This window comes from Sphaerodactylus townsendi, linkage group LG12 (assembly GCF_021028975.2).
Source record: "Sphaerodactylus townsendi isolate TG3544 linkage group LG12, MPM_Stown_v2.3, whole genome shotgun sequence".
In the NCBI taxonomy this organism is placed as follows: domain Eukaryota; kingdom Metazoa; phylum Chordata; class Lepidosauria; order Squamata; family Sphaerodactylidae; genus Sphaerodactylus; species Sphaerodactylus townsendi.
Window position 1 is genome coordinate 36,989,330 of NC_059436.1, and position 25,863 is coordinate 37,015,192.

General features: G+C 46.0%; 1 protein-coding gene across 1 annotated transcript in view; it reads right to left on the bottom strand.

The window, feature by feature from the left end:
• Positions 1 to 20,974, bottom strand: part of MAPKAP1 (MAPK associated protein 1) — a 179,138-nt gene extending 158,164 nt beyond the window's left edge. Inside the window, exon 1 of the mRNA XM_048513260.1 lies at positions 20,823 to 20,974. The gene's annotated coding sequence lies outside the window, so the exon portion shown is untranslated. The remainder of the gene's footprint in view (positions 1 to 20,822) is intronic.
• Between the last annotated feature and the right edge of the window lie 4,889 nt (positions 20,975 to 25,863).

Below are 25,863 nucleotides of genomic sequence, written 5' to 3' on the forward strand. Positions count from 1 at the left end.
TTGAGGGATCCCAGGGTTCAGCAGAGCTGTCAACCTCTTGCCACAACTAGAGAAACGAGAACAAAATGACACAAAATGATAAAAAGTAGAAATTGGCAGATTGCCCACAGTCAGCTCTGCCCTACCTTTGCCCCGCTCTGGGGGAAAAGTTGTGCGAGAAGTGTTCTTGCTTTCCGTGGGGCAGAGGTTTCAAACTCGCAGCCCTCCAGATGTTATGGACTACAGTTCCCATCATCCCCTGCCAGCATGGTGCTGGCAGGGGATGATGAGCTTATGCTCCATAACATATGGAAAGACGTGTGAGCAAGCACTTTCAAATGCGGGGGCAAGAGGAAGTGCACTGGGACAAGAACTCTTGCCCCGATGTGCTTCTGCTCACAGCGTGCGTCAGGGAGGAAGCACATCGGGACCAGATTTCTTGCCCCAGTGTGCTCCAACTGCCCGGCCACAGCAGCTGCCCGATGGACAATCAGCCATTATGTTAAATTAGAGGTGCCCAACTCCAGGTGTTCATGGACTACAATTCTATGGCCAATTGGCCATGTCAGCAAGGGCTGATGGGAATTGTAGCCCATGGACATCCAAAGCGCCAGAGTTGGACACCCCTGTGTTAAAGGCTTCAGCCTGCCAACAGCCCATGGAATTCAGCTTATCTCCAATTCAGACCTGGACTTCCTAGGGAAGAAGGCTTTAGCACAACATCAGAGCACCTGGTTTGCATGCTGGAAGTGCAATCCCTGCTCCAAGGGTCTCCGACAGCAGGCACTGGGTGAAGTTCAGACAAAGGCCCCGTATTTCTAAGTTGGGGGAAAGGGTCTCAGTGACAGAGCACATGAATTGTCCAAGGTTCACTCCCTAGGATCTTTGTTGAAAAGGCTGAGATCATGGAGAGTTGATACCCTTAAAGTAGAAAATATTAAGCTCGATAAACCAGTTGTCTCAGCAGAAGGTAGACCTAGTGTTCAACAGGATACAAGTGCATCACACTAAAATTGCTTGGCATGCAGAATCCTCCTGTTCTCCATTACTATGCCTCCCCAAACCCACAAAAGACACAAGGGACCAGTAGTGGCGGTAGAACATTTGCTTGGCATCCAGATGTTTCCAGGTTCAATCACGGGCACCTCACTGAAAAGGACCAGGCAGAATGTACTGAGAAAGTACCAAAGAAATAGCGAGCAGCTTATAAATTGAGCCATGATGTAAAAATGAAAGCCACGGGGAAAGGGGGGGGGGGGGGGGCAGCGAGCAGGCTTGTCTCGGGAACTGCGAAGCCACCATTTCCTTCTAAATATGCCTAAATCCCCTTGAGACCCAACTGCTTGGCGAACCCCTGCTAGGGCCCGACAGACTTGGTGGCAAGGCATCATGAATACTTGTATTAAGTGAATGAAAGCTATCGAAAGCACCTTCTTTCAAGGGTGACAAACCTGCTCTACAGACACAGACAGCCGAGCCGTTCGGGTATGAATGCCGAATTGGATTTTTACAGACCGACGGGCTCGGTCTCAGACCTCGTCTCACCGTCTCTCCCCAAACTGGAAACACAATCAACACGCAGGCTGGAATGAGGGCTGTCAGCCAATTAATGGCTGGTTTTCTTTTTATAGAGGATGTCTTCTCACCAATTGATTGACCAATCAGGTGGACAGAAATATACAGAACAGAAAACGTTGCCATTAAAGGGTTTCTTCCCCTCCTATTTTTTGGAGGTAATACACCGCAGTGGCAGAGAATGAGCAGGAATCTGGAAGAACCAGGTTTCAAGTCCCGACTCACCAGGAAGCCTCAGGCAAGCCCCTCAACCGCCTTCCTTCTTGAAACCTAAGAAGGAAACCAACCAACCAAAATAACTTCTAGGACAGGGGTGTCAAACATGTTGCTTGGGGTCATATCCAGCCCCTTGAGAGGGCTTAGCCCAGTGGTTCTCAACCTGGGGGTCGTGACCCCTTTGGGGGTTGAATGACCCACTCACAGGGGTCGCCTAAGACCATCGGAAAACAGTCTTTTTATCTATTGTCAAAGGCTTTCATGGCCGGAATCACTTGGGTGCCGTGTGGTTTCCGGGCTGTATGGCCGTGTTCTAGCAGCATTCTCTCCTGACGTTTTTTAGCCTGCATCTGTATTTGGCTATCTTCCAGAGGATCATGAATCCTCACAGAAGATGCCGCAGCAAATCTGGCATCAGGAAAAAAATGCGTCTTCCTTCTGCCATTTCCAGCTACGGCACAAATCTTATATTTTATATATACCAATTTTATGGTTGGGGGTCACCACAATGTGAGGAACTGTATTAAAGGGTCGCGGCATTAGGAAGGTTGAGAACCACTGGCTTAGCCAGTCTGGGAGCCAGCTGAGGCAAACCCCCACTCCTGATCTGGCCTGGCAAGCTATCCCACCCCAAACCAGTAAGCCTGCTGTGGGCTTGCCAACTAAGGCAGCCCCTCCCCCCAGTGCTGACCACTTCCTCCAGTGCCGTTCTGGGTTGGCGAGTCCAGAGCAGGCTGGACAGCTGAGGCAGCCACTGGTGAGCCTCATGCAAGCTCCCTAGCAAAGCAGCGCCCCTCCCTCTCTGGGCCCAGCCCAACCAAGTCACCTTTATGTCGTACCCGGCCCTCATAACAGATGAATTTGATACCCCATTCTAGGAGAACGGAGAGTCTTTCTAACAACTCAGGTCTCCTTGTGCTAAGGAAATGCAAAACCCCTTCAGCCTCTAAAAATAGCATCAAAACGGTTAGGGCATATTGTTCCATGGAAGCATATGAACAGGGAAGCTGCCAAGCACGGAGTCACATTAGGCTATCTGTCTCATTAATGGCTGTTCTGATAGACACCAGCTCTTCAGAGCCTCAGGCAGAGAAAGGTCTTGCCCAACAGCTTCTGCCTGAGATCTGGGATCAAACTGGGGACTTCTGTGGTTGGAGCAGGTGCTGTGTTCTGACCTACAGGCTGCCCTTAGGGCCATTATGCAACGTGGAACAAGGCAGAAAGGACGCCACTCCAACTCACAAGCTGCGAGCCACCTGCTTCCATAAGCTGCAGCCTGAAACACCTCAAAGACCTGCAAACTTCCAATCAAAAATTACTGCTGCCCCATCAATGTGTCATATAAATGCTGGCATGTTAATTGTGTATTTATAAGATTGTTAATGGTTAGTTAATTTACCTCCCACACTATTATTGTACTTGAAGTGATTTAACGCCTGCTAAGGGAGTTAACAACATGCAACAGCAGATGCAAGCATGTTATTTATTTATTTAGCCCTCTCCCCCTCCCAGCCTCACTATGCTGAACCCCAACTTCTGACTGTTTGTGGTCTGGATGCTAAACCTGATCACGCCTCATGGAATACACAGAAGCGATTGACTGCCCTTCATCTATGGAGCAGGCAAGAGGATAAGGAATCACCAAGTTCGTCCAGGACAGTATAAGCCAGAGGTCTGCAACCTGCGGCTCTCCAGATGTTCATGGACTACAAATCCCATCAGCCCCTGCTGACTCTCAATTGGCCATGCTGGCAAGGGCTGATGGGAATTGTAGTCCATGAACATCTGGAGAGCCGCAGGTTGCAGACCCCTGGTATAAGCCAAAGTGGACTGTGACTCTCTCCCAGAGGATCTGCTCAGATAGGGTGAGGGTGGAAAAGCCTGGCAAATGGGGTTTAAGGACAAGTAAAAAATTATGCCTCATGGCACCCTAACCTGACCTGGATGGACTCTGAACTAACTAACCATGACAGAAATCTTATGGTGTTGGTGGATAATTCTACAGAAATGTCAACACAAATGTGCAGCAGAAATAAAAGCAGATATTCTACTGCAGGAATTTGGGAAATTGGCTGAGAATAAAAGTATTGTAATGGTGTGACCACATCTGGAATATAGTCGTTACATCTTCCAAAGGATATTTGAATGAAGAACCACCAGTGAGCTCAATAGAGGAAAGGTGGAATTAAAATGTACTACATAAATAGATAAAGAGTTCATAAAGCTGGGAAAGATACAGAGAGGAGCAACCAAAATGACAGAGGGAATGGAACACATTTTCTGTGAAAGAAAGCTGAAGAATTTGAGCTTTTCAGTTCAGGAGAATAAAGACTCCTAAGGGGTAGGGAGAACAGAACAGATGTTCATAGAACTATGCACGATGTGGGGAAAGTGGATGGACTTAATTTTTTTCTTCTTCCTCCATAACAATTAGAATTCAGGAACATTCAGTTAAGAATAGAGAAGAAAAGAAGAGTTTGGATTTATACCCCACCTTTCTCTCCTGTAAGGAGACTCAAGGTGGCTTACAAGCTCCTTTCCCTTCCTCTCCCCACAACAGACACCTGGTAAGGTACCGTAGGTGGGGCTGAGAGAGTTCCGAAGACCTGTGACTAGCCCAAGGTCACCCAGCAGGAATGTAGGAGTGCAGAAACACATCAGGTTCACAAGAGAAGCCTCTGCCACAGGTGGAGGAGTGGGGAATCAAACCCAATTCTCCAGATTAGAATCCACCTGCTTTTAACCACTATACCAGGGGTAGGGAACCTGCGGCTCTCCAGATGTTCCGGAACTACAATTCCCATCAGCCCCTACCAGCATGGCCAATTGGCCATGCTGACAAACTGATAGGGTCTCATGGATATTCCCAGGCTATCGGAGAAACAGTCCTCCCCTACCTATGCTGGCAGCAGATGCAGAGTAGAACTTGTGGTCACAGATTGCTCAACTGGATTAAAAAGATTAGCCAGATTCATGGACAGGTTCATGAAGGCTAAATAAACCTTTCCAAGCATGATGTTCATGATGGCCTCCATGTTCAGTAACAGTGGCCCTAGCAACACCAATTTCTGAAGCACTACAGGGGAGGCTTCAGTCAGTCTGGCATAGTGATTAGAGTACTGGACAGAATTTGAAAGATTCAGGTTCAGCTGTCCATTCTAGCATGGAAACTTGCTGGATGACCGTAGTCAGCCACACACTTTCCACCTGGCTGACTTCACAGGGTTGCTGTGAGGATAAAATGGAGGAGGAAGAATACTGTAAGAGGTCCTAGGTCCCCATTAGCAAGAAAAGTGGATTATAAATAAATAAATATATGGCCCTGCTTGTAGGCCTTCTAAGGCATCTGGTTGGTCACTGTGGGAATAAATGGATCTTTAGTGTGATATGGTTATGCTCTTCGTATTTTTGTGGCTATTCTGCTTCCATAGTCAGCTGACCACCAGACACTTGGAGACCAGCAGCAGGAGCTGGCTTCAGTTATTGGGTCCTGCTTGGGAGTTTCCCAATGGTAGCTGACTCCCCACTGTTGGAAACAGAGTGCTGGGCTGGAATGCGCTCATCAAGCAAGGTCACTCTGGTGAGTTCATTATGGAACGCTCTTGAATTTTAAGCAGAAATCAGGATATTTGAAATAAAAAACGGCACACTGGTGAATAACCTTCCTGGAAATGGAGCTTATCAATGGCGACATGATCACAAAACCTGGAGCATGGTAGCACACTGGCACTGCAGGCTCATAAACAATGCCACAACAAGGAAGGATGACTGTTTACAAAAGAAGTGAGCAGCACCATGCATTGACGCTATGGAAGTGTGAAAAATAATCCCTGTTTTCCTTTCATTCCTTTCCAAATTACAGCCTGCAGCCCAGTATGTACAGAGAGAACCTTGAGCTCACTGTGCCTTCGGAGCTATTAGTAAAGAATGGACGCCCATTACATTTTAAGGGGGAAAATTATAATATTCGTCACGCAGACCCTGCTTCTAAAAGACAAGAGGCATGAGAACAAGACAAACATCACACTGTCGAAAACAGAAAAGGAAGGAGGAAAAGTAGCAACGTTTTATCATTCAACAGCTTGCACAGGATTTGAAAATTAATATTAATCAGCTGTAACAAATGCAAACTGTATAGCGTGTATGTGTTACATGCCAGCAAGTCGTTTTCGATTCACAGCGATCCTCTGAATCAGTGTCCTCCAAAATATCCCCTCGTTAACATCCTTGCTCAGGTCTTTCAAACTGAGGGCCTCCTTCATAAAGTCAATCCATCCCAAGCTAGGTCTTCCTCTTGTCCCGTGCCTTCAACCTTTCCAAGCACTGTCTTTTCCAGAGACTCCGTCGGAAGAGGAAAACTAACAGAGGAGTGCAACCCGTGTGAGAAAGTGACCAAGAACGTGGAAAGTTCCTGGTTCAAATCTTAACCTCAGCCGACAACCCACAATTGTCCCCAGTCAATTCACTTTGTCTCTGCCTCAATGATGCCATTCTATTTATGCAATAAATGGCCCTGAATGGACTGTTGCATGGATTGGTGGGATATGGTTTGTGTAGTGATCTACACCAGAGCATCGACAGCACAGAGAGTAAAGTTCAGGCTGGGAAAACCTGGGTTTCAGTCCCACAAAGCGTACAAGATAACCTTTGGCCATTTGTTCTCTCTTTCTCTCTCAGCCTACCTTATTTGCCTGGGTTGTTAACAGGAGAACAATGGAACAATCCCAAACCCATTCCTATCTCTTCCTAGGAGAAAGGAGGGCATGAAAACAAGATAAATTTACATAGAATGGGCCACAAAGGAGTCTTGTGGTCTGTGACAGTTTTCATCTCAAAAGTTCAGAATGCTTTTCAGGCACTCCAAGTACCTTTTTTTTAGGGCATGTTACCTCTGTAATGTTACCTTTGAGTAGGGTTTATTAAGCAATACAGGTAGTGTGCCAAGTGGCCCTGTTCAAATGGGAGAGAAAAACACAGGGGGAGCATGTTTTCTTGGCTGCGGTGATTATCCAATAGCTGACCTTTTAATTTTCTATAGGCTTTTGAATAGGACAAAGGGAAAAAAACCCACTGACAGTCCAATAGAAGCCATTTTTTCTTTGATTATGGAAAACCAGGGGTTGGAATGGGTGTCAGAGAGCAGACGGTGGAACAGGGAATTACAGTCCGAGAGAAAATGGATTTGGAGCCAGAATCTAAAAGCCCTCAGCCAAGCAGCTGATTCCAAGGAATTTTGACCTAACTCCAGACAAAGAGCTGCATAGGGCAGCACACACAATTTGGGAATCCAGTTATCTTTGAAAAAAAAGGTGAGCGAATTTCAAGGAGGTGGTTAATAGCTGGAATCAAATTGGGGACTCAGTAAAAGCAATCTCGAGGTGACTTTGGCATTATGAAGAAAATTTGAGGGCAGGAGGGATAAAGGAATGGCCACAGTTGTAGAGAAAGCGTGGTAATGCTGACGTGGCCATTACTGTTAGATGTAGCCAACAAGAAGGCTGGCCTTCCTATGGGTTGCCCATGAAAGGTTATAGGAGAATGAAAGGCCGTGGTACTTATAGCACTTAACCTGTTCAATTTAGGTGCTATTCATTGCCCATGTGAGCATCTTAAAGCACCTAGAGAAGACCAAAACCTTGGTTTTTTCATAATTAATTGTCTCAGTGAGAATTCACTGGGTTTCACTTTGAAGTAGGTGGATGATAGGAACACTGCTCTGATAGCTTTCCTTGTGGGGAGGTCTTACAGTGAACGTTTGTATGAGGATCAGAATTGATCACACAGCACTAGGGTTTATTTTTTTAAAAACCTAAAATATGCACGTTCCCAACATTCATTTTATTTTCATGATTTATTGGCAGCTTCTTCTGTGATTAGGAGCTGCGTGGCGTAGTGGTTAAGTGCTTGCACTGCCACTCACATGGTCAGAAGTTTGAGCCCCCTGTGGGTCAGATATCCCGGCAGCTGGCTCATGGTTAATTCATCCATCCATCCATTTCTTGGTCGGTACCTAGCTCATAGCTAGGGGGTAAAGAATAGCCGGGGAAAGCAATGGCAAACTACCCCACAAAGAGGCTTGCCTATAAAATCACTGCTCACAGTGGTACCCCAGGGTCGAACACGACTGAAGGGGAAACTTTACTTTTCTTCCATGATGTGCTTCCAAAGTAAAACGAGAAACAATTTTTTACAGTAATTAACACCCCCCCTCCAAAGTTTGAAAGTCCCTCTCAGTCTGTCAACATTCCATCACATCAGGCATTACCAAACCCAGAATGGGGCTGTGCAGATGAAAAGAATGGGGATATGCTGATTCTAATAAAACAGCCAGCATGGCTAAGGTACCAGACTAGGATCTGGGAAACCCAGGTTTGAATCCTCACTACCATGGAAACTTGCTGGGTGACCTTGGGTCACTTACACACTCTCAGCAGCCACTCTGGAAAATAGTTGGACGGGAGACCCTCAAGGAATACCAGGAACGTGACATGGAGGCAGGCAATGGCAAACCACCTCTGAACATCATTTGCCTTAAAAATCCTATAGGATCACTGTAAGGTAGCTGTGACTTGATGGACAAAAAAACAAAACAAAACCTGCTGGTAAGGTCTGTTCCAACTTGGGAAGAGAAACTGCTGCCAGAAAGGGCAGAGCCGCTCCCACCTGCTCTGCTCCTCCCTCTAGCCCAGGGGTCTGCAACCTGCAGTTCTCCAGATGTTCATGGACTACAATTCCCATCAGCCAATTGGCCATGCTGGCAGGGGCTGATGGGATTTGTTGATCCATGAATTTTATCTGAGAGTACCGCACCCTTGCAGAACCCTAAGTCTAGCCACTGGAAATTTGCTGCTTCCCAAGAAGAAGGAAATGAGCGTGGGATAAAGTACCTATATCGATATAAATAAAATAAATGCAATTCTCAGTGGCAGGGAGTACTCCCCCCCCCCACTGTCATGTCCCAGTATAGGGCAAACACAACCTAGTATCCTCAGCTCAGAGCACCATGGTCATCATGGACAGGGTCCTACAGCAAACAACAACACCCACCTCCAGGGGGAAGTCTTTTCTCGCTCCCCACAGTCACTGCCAATAAGTAAAGGAGAAACAAGAAGAAAGCTTCAATATTGCGTGAGGGTCATAGGTGGGCAGAAACATCTTATCCTACCACTAAAATCACTTGCTCCAATCTAAATGAATGAATCTGGAAGGCATTCCTGGAATCAGTGAAGGCAGTTCACAGCGGTATGAGCAGACTATATTTCTTTATGGGGAAAAGTGTGTCCTTATTTGCTGTCCTCTCACTCATCCAGCTATGAGCTTCCCTTCTCCTAATTTTTAAAATGCTGGGAAAAGTCCCAGACAAGCTTCATGAATATTTTAAAGACACAAATGAACATGGCTGCTGTAGCAAATAGGAATCCAACACAGTGAGGTTACAGAGAGAGGATGAAGCAAACTTGAGAGGAACTGCCTGAACTAATGATCAAGTGCTCACTTAGAAGAACTGTCAGTAACCAATATATGAAGATGCTTTATTCAGAGGCGTAGCTTCAAGGGGCAGGGGGGGGCAGCACCGGATGCGCGTCCCTGTACTTGAAAAAGAGGCGTGAAGTGGGAGGCATTCGGAGGCAGAGTAGGGAGGAGACACACACCAGTGCACGAGGGTGCTTTCCCCCCGCCTTTCACGCCTCTGGCTTTGCTATGCAGGGAATGAAACACAGCATGGCTCCCTTCAGCCCACTGCTGCCCATTCCCAAGGGCAATGGCTTCCTTTGGTCTCTCAGGCACAGGTCCCCCCCCCCCCCGCTTCCTCAGACCCCCTTTAGTTGGAAATGTTAGTGACAGAACCTGGGACCTTCCTCATGAAAAACATGTACCTGATTACCGGTCTATGGCCCCTCCTCATGCTCCAGTACCTACCTGAGAGAGAGTAAAATCACCTTTTGATACGGTGTTTAAAATAAGCATCTTCATATAATAAAAAATGATGTAATGCTCACAATTAGATACTTGCCCAAACCAATAGAACTGTCACCTGTTCTTAAACAAAATGGGTTCAGCTATAAGGGTTTTAATTAATTAAATTTGCACAGTTGTGCATATGAATAAAACAAGCCTAATTTCTTCACCATATCAGAGTGGCCACAGTCTAGGAAGATGCAATCTCTTCTCGTGACAGAGTGGAAGAGCCATTTTTCTCCTGGATGGAAGTGAATAAAATACGTCTCTTGGGAGATAGCTTCGAGGGCGTATTTTCTGGTAATAGGAATGTGAAGAAGGGGAAGCTGCCTCCAGCCTAGGTGTCAAACTCATGCCCCTCAGATGTTATGGACTACAGTTCTGGTAGGGCTGATGGAGACTTTAGTCCATAGCATCCTGGAGCCCTCGCTGAGTTTGACACCTATGCTCTAAGCTCAGAGTGGGAACCTGCGGCTCTCAGATGTTCAGGAACTAATTCGGCTCTCCAGATGTTCAGGAACTACAATTCCCATCAGCCCCTGTCAGCATGGCCAATTGGCCATGCTGGCAGGGGCTGATGGGAATTGTAGTTCCTGAACATCTGGAGAGCCGCAGGTTCCCTACCCCTGCTCTAAGCCAATGGTGGTGAACCTTTGGCACTCCAGATGTTATGGACTACAATTGGCCATGCTGGCAGGGGCTGATGGGAATTGTAGTCCATAACATCTGGAGTGCCAAAGGTTCGCCACCATGGCTCTAAGCCAAAACTGGACATCTGCATCTTAATGTATTGACCATAAATAAGACAATGTTTCACGTTTGTTGCTTGATTAACCAGGGGTACCTTTCAGCAGAGATCAAAAAGTTTTTAATCAATCAGTTAAGTGTTGCAACTCTTCAGATACTTTGTGCCTGTTTAGACTCTTGCAAATATTTGAAATCTCCTTTTATTTTCTTGCTAAGCAGCAAGCTGATGATACTGACTGCGATGTTTTGCTGAGTTGGAGACTAAGTGATATCCCTCTTTCATTTGCCCCAGTCTCATATCATGAAAGAAACCACTCCTCAGAAAAACAGAGAGTTATCCTCCATCAATACTTTAAGCAAATAAATATCGGGGGGAGGGGGGGAGAAGGGGAGACAATCACAGCACTTATAAATTAGAGCAGACAAATCCGTTTCTCGACTCCCGCCTGCAAAGAGCATTCTATCAATATAGCGAAATGCTAATCTCCTAATTAACAACCTAATTAGGTAATTATGGCTTTGCAGAGGGACGCCTAAATGAAATATGACAACATGGTCACCTCTTTATACGGCACCTGTGGGCCTTTTCAGCTGTCACTGCGAAGAGTGCAATATCAATTGGAACAGATGACAAAGCGGTGTCATTTTTCATTCCGATATTGCACTGAACAGCCCGGGATGAAAGCAGTTTGGGGAGGAAAAAAAACAGAGAGCAAGAGAGAGAGAGAGAGTGCATCTTGCCTGGTTTAGGTGCGTTTGAGGCCATTTGCTAAATTTCTTTAAACAGCCTGGAACTGGATTCCAGCTGCAGAACCTGATAAGCTGTTCAGAAACCACCATCAGCCTCACAGCTATACACAAAGTGCCTCTGGAGGGTGGAGGCAGGTTTTCCTCTCCCACAAGTGTTGCTAAGACAACTTCACCACAAGCCTGTGAGGTAGGTTAACTTGAGTGAAAGGATTCGAACACTGGTCTTCCCAATCAAAGTCAGCACACACACCCTGTTGCACCACACTGGCTATTTCTTCAAAACCCCATGTCATTTATATTGGATTGCATTTATAATTTTATCATCCCATGTTGATAATTAAACAGGTTACACTAGAGTCCATGGGTCTGCAACCTGCAGCTCTCCAGATGTTCATGGATTACAAATCCCATCAGCCCCTGCCAGAATAGCCAATTGGGAATTGTAGTCCATGAACATCTGGGGATTGTAGTCCATGAACATCTGGAGAGTTGCAGGTTGCAGACCCCTGCACTAGACTGAGATATAGGGACTTGCCCCACCCAGTAAGTTTCTCAAGGAAACTGTCTTGAGCCATAAGATCACTGGTCCATGATTAGCTCATTATTATCAACTCCACTTGGCACATTGGTTTTCCAGGGTCTCAAACGAGAGTCCTTCTCTTGCTTGCCCCGGTCACCTGTCATATTCTGAGGCATCCAAAGAACCTTACTGGCATTAGATTCAGGTCAGGCAAAACTCATAATCAACTTGTGAAACCCACAACTACAAAAAGGGGGTGATAGCTATGGACTTAGATGACTACAGAAGAAGATTAGATAAAAATAATTGAGGATAAAAGTTTCAATACTAGCTATCAGTCATCATGCCTCAATAGAACCTTCATGCTTTAGGGAAATTTGCTCCAGAAGGCCAGTTGCTAGGGAGACAAAGGGAGACTTTCGCCTCCAAGCCCCACCTGTGAGTGTCTGAGGAAACCTGGCTGGCCACTGTGGGAAACTGGGTTAAAAGGATCTGTCCAGAAGGCCTTTTGTTTAGTCTTTCACAGGCCAGTAGTTAAATTGACACGGCTGGGGATCAAATCCTGGTATGATTTGCATCCACAGCATGAGCTCTGCCACTGACTCTCAACCTCCTATCTAGATAATTTTTTATATGAACTGGCTTTATACCAACTCAAGCCATTGGTCCATACAGCTCAGTAAGGTCCACTCTGACTTGCGGCAGCTCTCCAGGATATCAGGCAAGGAAAGTATTTTGCCAGACTTGCTACCTATGAGCTTTAAACCAGAGGTACCATGAGACTTTCCTAACTGGAGATGTGGATACCAAACCTGGGACTTTCTGCATTCAAAGCATGCATTCTAGTGCTGACCCACGGGCCCTTTCCCTAGGAACAGACACTGATGACTGTTCCAAGTCCTACCTCTTTACAAAGTTCGACAGAGCTCTAAAAAGACCACATTACAGCGCAGAACCTTTGCACGTGTGTGCCTAAGAATGGCTATTTTAAACAATCCCCTTTGCAAGTTTCATTCCGAGGAAGGCAGAATGAAAGTTAAAAAGCCAGTTAAGATGCACTCTCTGGCTTGCGTCAGACTAGAAAAGTTGACAGAGGACCCCTACACCCATCAGATGCAACACACCGCAAGTCCATGTGCATCATGCATAACCAAACTGTCTCGCAGAAGGGAAGCAGGAGCCACAAGGCTGCGCAGATGTAAGAGCCAGACTAATCAACAGCTCATCTGCAGACTAGAGAAGCAGCGACCTAACGTACCCACACCGGGAGTTGCAACAAACGCACCAGCCTTGTCTAGATGACTGCTTGACAGCTTCATCATAATAACCCACTTAAGAGTGCAAAGGCTGCGTTCTGATACTCCCAGGTCTCAGCAACCTCAGGCTAGATGAGGCAGCAAAGAGTTTAGAAAACATTCCAATCAAGCCCATGCCCTCTTCCTAACAGACAGGTGCAGGCAATGGGCGAGGGCTGCCTGCCTCCGGAATTCCTGAAGATCAGAAGGAGGCAGCTAAAAGCTGGAGGCATCCTTGAATCTGCAGCTTGTTCCTTGGCAACAGAACACCAAGCACTGGATGAAGTATGGCAGGACTTTCCATCAAAATGGGACTGTTCAGAACTACAAAAATATCACTGCCTTAGAAAGCAGCAGTGGCGTAGTGGTTAAGAGCAGGTGCACTCTAATCTGGAGAAACCGGGTTTGATTCCCTGCTCTGCCACTTGAGCTGTGGAGGCTTATCTGGGGAATTCAGATTAGCCTGTGGACTCCCACACACGCCAGCTGGGTGACCTTGGGCTAGTCACAGCTTTTCGGAACTCTCTCAGCCCCCCCACCTCACAGGGTGTTTGTTGTGAGGGGGGAAGGGCAAGGAGATTGTAAGCCTCTTTGAGTCTCCTACAGGAGACAAAGGGGGGATATAAATCCAAACTCTTCTTCTTCTTGGGGACCCTATTTTGATGAAAGGTGGCACCAATATTTTTTTAATGAATTAAAAATGCACACCAAGGTAACTCAAATTCAGTGCCAACCAAAGCAGAACTCTGCGAGCAATGTATTTTATTCAGATTACATGATATTGCACCTATGTTTATCCCCTTTTGGCTTCCTCTCTAGCCAGAAGGTACAAGTTGTGACTGAAGCCTCATTTTCACATGGAAATCTTATTCAGCCATTCTTTTAGCTCTGGAGCTTTTATCACATGTGACTCATGTTCTTTCATGGGCGCCAACATCATTATTGGGGCTGGAAACTTGCTTTCCTTTAACAGTGTCTTCTTTTGGGGACACCTTCCGTGTGGCCCTCTGCAGATCACAAGGCCCTGCAAGAAGCACAAAGCTGTGTTCTTGAGAAACAGCTTTGGTCACAGGTGCTCAGAGCCAATTCGACTTTTGTGAGTCTGAACCGATAGCTAATGCTAGACTGATGCTACTTTGGAACTAACACTAACCTGGCCATTTCTATCTATCCGTACATTTTTATCCTAAACTTCCTTGAAGAAACTCAGAGCAATAGAGAGAGTCCTACAATCCCATTTATCCTTACAACAGCATTGCAGGGCAGGTTAGGTTAACAGAGAATAACTGGCACAAGATCATCCAGTAAGTTTTAAGGGTCAGTGAAGATTTCAACCAGGATGCCCCCATTATAGCCTGATGGGAATTATAGTCCATGAACATCTGAAGTGCCAGAGTTGGACACCCCTGCTCTAATGTTAATAGGGCACTAGACAGAAAAGGAGAATAATGGGAACTGGCCAACAGATATATAAAACTGCACAGGGTGGGTGGGTTCTCTATCTTCTTCTCACCTTAGGAGACGCTTTGCTCTGCTTCCCATTGTGATGAAAAACAAGCAGCGGAATCAATCTCTGACACTCCTTCCCAGAAACTGTCAATCAACACGAGCTGTCTAGACTAGAAATGGATGACTTCCTTATTTTAAAATGCAAAATCATGTCTATGGACAGGGGTCCCAAGCAAAGCAACAAGTTTCTGAATACTACTGCAGACCAGTGAAAAACTGAGTGGTGGCAAGGAGCGTATGACATGAACAATATTGCACAAAATAGACAAAGAAGGATGCAAAACAGAACAGTCTTGACAAAAAAATCTGGACACTGGCAATAGCAAGCCAGTTGGCAATTTGATTGGAGAATGATGACCAACAGGCATGCCAGGCTGCCAACTACAAATAAATATTTTAACATTTCTCAATATTACTGTCTTAATCAAGCAGCAACATTCAAGAAATCTGTGCAACCACCTTAAGACAAACTCTTTACTATTAAAAACCTCATGACTGGGACACATTAAATATTGGCTTTGGGAGCATTTAGGGGATTCCCTCTTTGTTGGGGCTCCTACAATGCTCTTTTTCATGTAGCACATAAAACTAATCACTTGGAAAGCCTGTTGCAAAAGTTACTTTATCGGCTCTTGTGCCATGACCAGAACAATCATTTTCAGGGATGGAAGAAAGATCTGCAGAGATGAGACAGGAGTATTTCAGCTTGACACGCTAATGAAATTTTGTTTGCTTTTGAGCATCCCTAATTTATGGAAAGCTGTAATGAGAACCACAGCCTACTCAAATAGCCATTAACATTTCATGCTATTACACGTTGGTTGCTGGACTGGCTGTACCATAATATCAAAGGTTTGAAGATGAAGGTCCCACGTAATGGGCTGCCTGTTCACTAGACGAGTGGATGAATTGTCACAAAAGATCCTCTTCCCAAGCTTTAGTATGAGGCATGGAATTGGGAATCTCTTGCTTTATTCCGTGCAAGAGTGAGAAACATCCCTCCTCACAAGACTCTGGCATGCACAAAGCATTCAAGGGAAGGGAGGACCCCTCCATACCAGACTGGACAAAAATATGACTGCTTTGGACCAACCCTCAAGCCCAGAGTTAAAAGACTCTGGAAGTTGAGGAAAGGACAAGGATCATTTTCTTGCCTTGACCTGAACTTTAGAGGCAACAGATGTGGTGAGCCATGGTTCAATGGTACAGCATCTGCCTTGAATGCTATACCACATAGGTGTCAAATTCACGGCCCTCCAGATGTTATAGACTACAGTTCCCATCATCCCCTGATGCTGGAAGGGGATGATGGGAACTGTAGTCCATAACATCTGGAGGGTCGTGAGTTTGATACCTGTGCTGTACCATCTCCCATAAAAAATATTAAGTCACAGGGGATGTGAAAGACCTCTACCCCAAGCCTTGGCAACTGCTACTCAGAACAGACAGGGCTGACTTTGACTGATCAACGGTTCGACTCAGGATAAGGTAGCTTCATGCGTTCAAAGGATATTCTTGGTTTGTCTGACTATTTCTCAGCCTGGATATGGAAAAGGCTGATTTCTTCATCCTGACCTCTGTAAGAATTTGGGATAGGCATTACTGGCAAACTTGTGGCTTAAAAAGCACAAGGGAGGACAGCCTGATTCTATGCAACATCGTGACTGCCCCTAGCTCTGTGGTGGGGTACATGCTTTGCAGGTAAAAGATCCTAGGCACAGTCTCTGGTATCTCCTATTAAATAATTTCAAACAACAGCCATTGGGAAAGACTCCTCTGTGCTTGAGACCTCAGTGATCAGCTGGCAGTCAGAGAAGAAAACACACTCAAGCAGATGGACCAATGGTCTGATGCAGTTCTGCGTATAATCATCCTACGGGCAGCAGCTGAGATTCAATAAAAAGGGAGAGGGGAACTGCTGCTTGAATGTGCTGTGTACACACACTGGTGTCTTTGCTCCCTCCACCAGCGTAAGGAGCACCCCTGCCAGTGGAGAGGGCAAGGACGCCAGTGTCTGGCTGCCCCACAGATCTGTGGCAGTGGAACCTGGAAGTGAGTGTCGTTGTGGAGATACGCTGGTGTCCAATTAGATGTCAGTGCAGGGGGGTGGGGGGTTCCCAGGGGTGGACACAACTTTAGTTGGCTTCCACCCAGGCTCTGATGCCAAGTATGCTGTGGCACGGGTGACACAACTTTGTTTTGGGCAGTAGGACAGCTTTTCAGGTGGTTGTGGAAATGTTATTTTTCCTTGCCTCCCCGTGCTACCTGAAAGACATTTGGAGGTGGTGCTGGAGCCCTTTGGATGGGGCTGCCTGTCACACACACAAATTCTTAGGTTCAGCCCATCACATTTTTAGTTAAAAGCATTCTAGCCAGTAGTTCATTGGCCAAAGAGAACTGTTGCCAATTGGAGCACACAATACTTCGCTACATGGATCAACTGAGTCTGTACAAGGCTCATTCATATGATATGCCTCAAGCAGAGAGTCTAGAAAGCAGATTCCTGTAGATACGGACGACATTGGATGTATTTGCATTACATCCATTACTCTTCATGTAATTTCTGTATAACTTTAAGCTATCTGTACATAAAAGCCAGAATTTTGAAAAAGCGTCACTTTTCAAAAATGTGCTCAAGGGGAGCAGTCGCTCCCTCTGCACCTCCATTAGCTACACCACTGGTTGGAGCCTTCAGTTGCAGGGAACCTACAGAGGATGCAATGTCTTTGTGCCCATGACATCTTTCCTGAGAGTCTTCCCTGCACAAATCACACACTTCAGAACAAGGAAGCAGAGGGAAAGGATGCAAAAGAGTTTTCTGGTTCTTTCTTGCATGCAAAAGAGTTTTCTGGTTCAATAACCAACATCTCATGCAAAAATTTGAGCAGGGTCTTCTTGGAAAGTTGCTACCAGTGAGAGTAGATCATTACTGGGCTAGATAGACCAGCAATCTGAATCAGTGTAAAGCAGTTTCAAAAGTTCATCTGTGTTCACATAAGCAGCGACTTGTGTAGTAAATGTGCTGAAAACAGACTTCAGTCTACTAGGTTTATATATGAGAGGGAAGCTAGCACTTTGGACGCTATCCTTGGACTAAGAGTGAGACCCATATCCGTTATGCAAATTAACTGCACTGGGACTAAGTGACTGCATATACCAAAAGATATTTGGTCCCAAGTGCTAGGTCACCACAGTGCCTAGAAATTTCATTGAGGCCCCAGTACTTGTTGTGGTAGCAATCATTAGAAAATATGGCCATAATAAAGGCTGAAGTATGAGCCTGGCTCCTAAAGTTTTGAGCTGGCTTCCAGAGTCAAAGAAAATATATCTAGACCTGCCACAATATAGCCATCTTTGGAGACCACAGAAAGTATTCCATAGTCAGGTCCCATTCAAACATGGCAGAATTCCCCTATGTAAAGCACTTATGTTTAAGAAATACCATGAAGTCTGTGGCAAAATACCCAACAGCACCTAACTCTGCTATTGCCTGTTTTGCCTCAGTAATAGATTCAAGTAGGGGTTTCACTGACCTCCTATTCCACCATATGCTTCTATCTCCACCACACAGAGATTTTCATTAAACTGCACCTCTGAATATATATTGTTGACTTTTCTCAGGCTTATAGGGAAGCCCTACTTTAGGGACAAATCCCTTATTGGAAAATGGCTGATAGACCTTAACAAGATATTCTTTTAACAGATGAAGGGTATTATGAAAAAAATACACACAGAATATCTAAACTTGTATCAGTATTAAACGTTTTAGCGCGATGGGTGAGAGCACTGATCCAGAGGTTAACATATTACATACAGCTTCTCAACCATCAATATTAGTGGTAACAAATCTTGTCAGAGCTCAAAAGCTAAGTGGGATTGACCCTGGTAAGTATCTAGATGGGAGACCTCCAAGTCCATGAAGGCAGGCAATGCCAAACATGGAGACATGGAGGCAGGCAATGGCAAACCAGCTTGGAACATCTCAGGTCTTGAAAACCTCACCAGGGTCACCATAAGTCAGATGTGATTTTGATGGCAAAAAGGTGGGTGCAGAGCTACCCATTTAACCAATCACATACCCATAATCATACAGCCAACAGAAGCTTGCAATATGATTTTAAGTAATAAAACGTTTATTCTTCCTAAAGAAGTATTTAAAATATAATGCTATCCAATGCAGGTTTACTCACAATCCTATACAGTACAGGATTCAGTGGGGCTTATGCTCAGAAATGCGTTCATCAGATTGCACTGTAAAATACTGCAATTAACACCTCCAAAATGTACCTAATACTGTGTGATAAAGCCATTGCTTCACATGTGACAACTACATGTGCATGTACTAGCCTGAGTGTACACATGCCAAGAAGCTGTAGCCTAATGTGGCTTACATCCATGATTTCACAAGAAAGGTACACCACAGGAAGCAGCTTCCTAAATCTTAGGCATATCATGAGAAAGAGGGAAGGAGAGGATCAATCGACACTTGGCTATTGTGTTGCTTTCTTACATGCCCAGGGTAATGCCAATTGCCACTTTGGGGTCATGAAGGAATTTTTCTCTAGGCCAGATTGACCAGGGATCTTGGGATAGTTTTTTGCCTTCCTCTGGGCATACAACAGGGGTCATTGAGTGAGTGGGGAGAAAGGTAGCTGCGATTCCCCACATTGTACAGGGATTTGGACTTAATGACCTGGGAGGTCCCTTCCAGCTCTACGTTTCTACGCACATACATGTGGTAATACACAAAGGTCAATTCCCACATGACAAAATGCACAGACACTTTCAGTAGAACAATTATATAATGAGGTGTTGTGTGTGGCCTATATGGCCATGTTCTAGTAGCATTTTCTCCTGACATTTTGCCTGCATCTGTGGCTGGCATCTTCACAGGATTGTTTACAAAATTCTATAATGTTCAAACCAACCCTTAGCTATGGGAAATCAGCAACACTTCTGTTCCTCCTTTCTATTCTGAAACGAGACAGAATTTCATTGGGGCGATAAATACACTTCCAGAAGGTAACCATATTTGTTCTGATACAGTAACACACACAAAAATGCTTTGTGGGACCTTAAGAACCAACAGATTTATCCTGACAGAGGCTTTTGCAAACAATACATGTAACCTTTATTAGGCATAAAAATAAAGATTAAAATAGAAGTAATGGATAGCTTTTGTAAACTCATCTGATCCAGGCAAGTTTCTGACACAATGAAAGTGACCAGGGCACATGACGTTCATGAAAAAATTGTTGAAACTAAGCAGATCTGGGACCAGTAAGCAAACCTCAAGCATGGGAAGGAAAACAGGTATGCTTTTCTAGGGCTACAAATCCATTAGTATGACATGGTCTATTTATAAAAGAGAATTCCCCCACCCCCTCATGGCTTATAAAATTATAGACACAAATGAACTACAGCTGGTGAGAGGCTAGCACCTGGGAGACCCAGGTTCAAATCAGTACTCTGAAACAGGCAATCGCTGGGTGACTATGGATCAGTCACTCTCAGTCTAACCTACTTCACAGTATTATTGTTGGGAGGGTAAAACAGAGAAGGCTCATGTTGTCAGCTGCTTTATGTTTCCACTGAAGTAGGGTATAAATATCTTCCTAAGTCATTAATTATGCTAAAAACTGCTCATTAGCACCTAGATAGAGACGTGTCCTGGGCATCCTCTGGAAACAGCCATGAACTCACAGCAGAATAAAAGCATGACACAGATTTAACAACAAAAATTATTAACCCCAATGCACTGCGAGCCTCTGGAGTGTTTTGTAAACTTGTCAACAAACTCTGGTGGAAACAGGTAACTCCGTAATAAACGCACTAGAAGCATGGTCTTTGTAAAAAATCTTACTGGGTTTTTTAAGAAGTCACCTGACATCTAACATAGTCGGTACATATTTAGCACACATTATACGTACAGTATCCCACTCCCCCAAACAGCCAATACTTCGCAATTCTATAGATAATCACGTGGAATAGCAAAGCAATCCTTATACGTGCATGCCACAGAGGGAACAGGTGGCCCTGGCCAACTGCTCTCATACTGCTGTCAACCACAAGCCAAGGGGCTACAGGAACCGACATATGGAAGTTGTGGAAGGCACAAGTTCTCAGACGCGGCCAGCTCAGCTCCCTCACGCCTAAACTTTATTCCGAGTGGGCGTGGTGCCATAACTCCTGGGTCTCTAGTTGAAGGGAAGGGTCGCGTGAGGGCAGAGGCGGGGCAAAGGACTCCCACAGACCCCCTCCCCCAAACTTACGAGTCTGGCTGGCGCCGCGACCTCTCTTTTTGTCGGGCCCCGGGCCCCAGTCCGTGCCGGGTAGGTCGTAAAGGGCCGAAGAAGCCGCTTCCGGGGCCACAGGAGACGCCTCTGACACCCAGACCCAGTCAGAAGGATGCTGACCAGGAAGCACTCGCTCTTCGAGCCGGAAGCAGTCGGTAACATAGAGAAACACAAAAGGGCCGCTCGGTCGAGTCTTTTACGCACGCGCACAATAGGAGGAGAGGGTGGGGAGCTGGAACGAGGGAAGTATAGGCTACAGCAAACTCAAGATCAGCGGGCCACATCTGGCCCTTCATACAATTCTATCCAGCGTGCTCAGGAGCCTGCTATGAGCAGCTTAGCATCTGAAAAGCAGGAGGACCCTATTTGCATGCAAAATTTGCAAGCAACACCCCCCCTCCTCAAATGTCCAGAGCCAAAAGGGTGAGGGAAGTCATCTCCTCGCAAGAGAGCTGAGCCATTGCAAACACACGCCCCAGCCCTGGCTCCTTCGAATCTAATCCCTGAAAAAAAGAAGGGGGGGGGGGGTAGACTGCCCATGAGTTACAGCTCTCCAAGCCAAAAGAAGTGTGAGCCCTCTTTCCCCCCACCCAAACCTGCAAACTCCCCGCCTCTGAGTCTAGCGGCATTTCTTTGCAGGCAGAAGTTGGTGTGTCTTTTTTTGCCCCACTCCGCCTGAGTTTCATGGTGCTTTGCATAAATTTTTTGCAAGAGCCATCTCTTGGTTGTGCGTTGGGTAAGCCGGCTGAGCAGGAGGGGCGGATGGGAGGTTCAGATTCAGCTTTGCACCAGGGGAGTGCTGCTCTGACTTTTGTGCATACCTACAAGTTAGGCTGCTGTGTGGGATGGACAGAAGCTGCTGCAAAATGAGGAAGGAAGCCTCCTGGCTTACCTTGCAAGGCTATTGGAGGTGGGAAAACTGGGGTCGCCAGCTCCTGACTGGACATTCCTAGAGATATGAGGTGGAGCATGGGGAGGGACTTTAGAAGCCACTATCTGGTGTAGCCCCCCCCCCCCCGCCCGGGAAATGTATCTGTCTTGCCAGGAGATCAATCGTAATTCTGGAAGATCTCCTGGCCTCATCTGGAGGTTGGTCTGAAGCAGAGGCATCCGGGATGGGCTCTGCATTTTCAGCCCCCCCCCCCCCCCGGGTCCCTGTGTCGCACCCCCCGCATCACCACTTAACTTATTGTGCAGGTATGATGATGCGTGGGGGTATCTGCTGCGTGGGGACCCTTGGGGGGGGGGGCAGAAAACGCAGTCACTGCCATCCGCCCTCTGCCCCATGGAGGTTTGCAGGGTGTTGCCGCCATCCCCTCTGCCCAAAGGAGCATCAGGCGGCTGCCTTCTCCATGGGGCAGAGGGGGTTTGCACACCCGGTGAGCCTGCAGCATCAGCAGGCTGCCGCCGTCCCCTCTCTGCCCAATGGAGCAGGCAGCTCAGCTGCCTTCTCTGTGGGGAAGAGGGGTTTTGCATGCCCGGTGAGATGGCAGCACCAGGCAGGCCACTGCCGCTTCCCCTCTCTGCCCAACGGAACAGGCGGCTGCCTTCTCCATGGGGTAGAGGGGGTTTGCATGCCCAGTGCTGCCGGCTAGCGCGCCATGAGAGCGGAATCACCAGGCAGGCCACTGCCCCCTCTCTGCCCAATGGAACAGGCGGCTTAGCTGCCTTCTTGGGGCAGAGGGGTTTTGCATGCCCGGTGCTGCCAGCTTAAGCAGTGAGAGAGCTGGCAGCACCAGGCAGGCCGCCACCGCTATCCCCTCTTTGCCTTGTCCATGGGGCGGAGGGGTTTTGCATGCCTGGCAATAAATGTTTTTCTGTTTGGCCCACAACCTAAATCGTGCTTTGAGTTTTGTCGAGACTGAGACCAGATTACTCTGGTCTTATATCAGGATTGCTCTGGTCATATATCAGTTGCACTGGGTGCCCGTTGAGTTCGGGGCCATCTTCAAGGTATTGGTTTTAACCTTTAAGGCCATTAGCGGCATTGGGCCTACATATCTGAAGGACTGCATCTCCCTTTATTGCCCTATTAGGCCCCTCCGCTCATCGGAGGATCGCCTGCTGGAGATCCCTGGCCCACAGAAGATCCTGCTGGCCTCTACAAGGGCCAGGTCCTTTACAGTCCTGACCCCCACCTGGTGGAACAGGCTCCCTAAAGAGACCCGGGCCCTGCAGGACCTTCAGAGCTTCCGCAGGGCCTGCAAACGGACCAGTTCCACCAGGCTTAGGGCCAGCCGGGTTAACCATCAGACCCTGTACCATCTAGGCCTCCTGTGGGTGGGGATGGGGGAGGGCATAAGTGGCCTCCGGTGTTTGTATAAGTTGTTACACAGAGAATTTTAAACTGGTTCTACTGATTTTATTGGAATTTTTGGAATTGATGTACAGCGCCCTGAGCCCTTTGGGGGAGGGCGGTAAAAAAGCGTAATAAACAAACAAACAAACACACAAATAAAGGATATGTTTCCACATTGATTTTCTTAATCTGTCAACAGCTTCTGACATTGTCAACCAACCAAGGTCACTGAATCGTTGGTTTGGAACTGCAGTTAGCAAAAGAGCTCTTGAGTAGATTACATCAGTTTTTTTGGACCTTGTGCAAGTGGCAGCTGAAGAATCCTTGTTGGCCTCTTGGGATCTGACTTTCAGAGTCTCAGAAAGCTCAGCATTGTCACCCATGCTGTTAAATATTCATATAAGATCTTTGAATTAGATCATCCATAGCTTTGGAGTTGACTATTATACGTATGCTGATTGCCAACTGTATATTTCTTTATCTAAGTCAGCAGAAGCATCCATTTTTGTTTCATTCATTCATTCTGCCTGGATTCTATCTGCTGTGGTCAAATAGCTGAGGACAAGCAAGCTAAATTCTAAAAAATGGTGGTAATACAGGTCAGAAATATGGTTGCCAATTTCTACTTATGGTTCACCTGTAATCCTGATCGCTACACTGTAAAGACTGAAGAAATGGCAGATTTAGACATAGATGCTAAGTGAAATCAAAGTCCTAGAGTGAAATTACAATCTCACTGAGCCCCCTCACCTTCCTAAACTCTTTCCATTTCAGGCATTGATCCCAACCCCCAGGAATTTCCTAAGTCACAGCTGGCAAACCTAGGCTGACTGTTTGACTGACTGTAGTTATGCACTCCACTACATAACTCTGTTGAGAGCTTAGGAGTTTTGCTGAACCCATCTCAGTTATTAGGAAAGCAGGTTAGGGTGATGGTAAAAAAGGTTGTTGTTTTCAATTACATCCAGTGCAGCAATTAAATCTCTCTTGGACTCTGCTGACCTGGCCAAGCTGATCTATGCTGTGATATATAGGGGCTGGCAACCAGCAGAAGATGTGGAGAAGGGGGTACTTACCACAAGAAACTCCACTGAGTTTTTGGATTAATGCTATAAGCGCCACTCTGGTGTGAAGCCAGCACTTCCAGGTCACACCTGTGACATCATTGTAGGGTAATGAAGATTGCCACTCCTGTTCTACTGGCCTGCTTCCTCACATGGATGGACCACAGGAGCATTAGCAGGCATCTGGTAAACCTAAATGATAACCTTTCAAATTTAATACCTTTAATGGCATATAAACCTTGACTATTGTAATGCGCTGTAGTTGGATTTGACTTGAAGACTTCAGCTACTGAACATATTGCAGTTAGGGTTGCCAACTCTATTTTAGGAAATTCCCTGTGGTTTGGGAGCAGTACCTGGGAGGAAGGTCTTTGGGGAGGGAGCTAACAGGGCATATGAAAATACAGAATCTGCCCTATGAAGCTGTCATTTCCTCTCAGGCAACTAATCTCTTTAGTCTGGGGATCTGTTATAATTGTGGGATAATGCCTTGCCTTAGCTGGAGGTTGGTGACCGTAAGGGCATTCTGATTGTAATCTGGAATTCATTGCTATCAATGTATCACACCTATTTTACAAATGTGTGTTTCCAGTTTAAAATGTAGGTGCTGTCAGAGTTGCCAACCTCAGTTGGGGCCTGGAGATATCCTAGAATTGCAACTGATCTCCAAACTATAGCGATCAGTTCCCCTGCACTCAATGGTGCACTGTATAGCATTATATTCCACTGAGGTTAATCCCCTCCCCAAACCCAAGTTGGCAGTTTCCTACATTACAGAATTGCTGTCCTGAATATCTCCGGAAGGTCAACACTTTGCTAAGCTTTCATGTTGTACGGAATATATCTGAGCTGTTTAGGGAACCATTCCTGGCTGATGGTTGAGGTTGATGGTGCAATATATAGATTTTGAAGTGGATTTGTATTGCAGTTATCATGTAAATATTATGGATATATTTTGAATTATCTTTTTAATTTCCCTTGAGTCCCCTGTGGGAGAAAGGCAGACAAAAAAAATGACCTAAGGAAATGAATAAAACTAGCCGTAAAGAAACATCAGGGAAACAGTACTACCTTTGTGGCATTGTCTTTTGCGGGGCAATGTAGCAAGCCATTTTACCTTCAGAAAGCCTTGTGAAACATTGCTAAGAACACTTGATTGAACTGCATTTTCTGTTTGATAAAACTAATTGCAAGTGCCATTTTTGTTTAGCAGAAAAGTAGCGGCTGTGAAATGTTGTTGGGGTGAGCTTTTAAATGTTTGTCTGTGTAGCAGATTTTAAAAATGCTGTTATTAGCTGCCTTGAGCCTAATAAAAAAGACAGGGTACAATGGGGAAAAAATCTCTCCAAATAGCAAAAATAGGGACAGTGATTTATTAGCAGCAGGTTTCATATAATAGGCCTGTGCTTAATAGATAGGGCCATCCATACCACTTGAGGGGTTTGACCAGAGATTGTGGGCTAAGACTTCTAGCTGCCCCTGCCCGATCCTTTGAAAGTCTGCCCAGAAGCTCCACTGGACTTACTCTCAAGTAAGAGCCTCTGAGTTCCTGTTAGATGACCAAGAAGCAAAAAAGTGCCAATAGGTAGAAATTATTGAGTATACTCTGAATTGCCTATAAAAAAACACATAAATTACCTGAAATAAAATACTC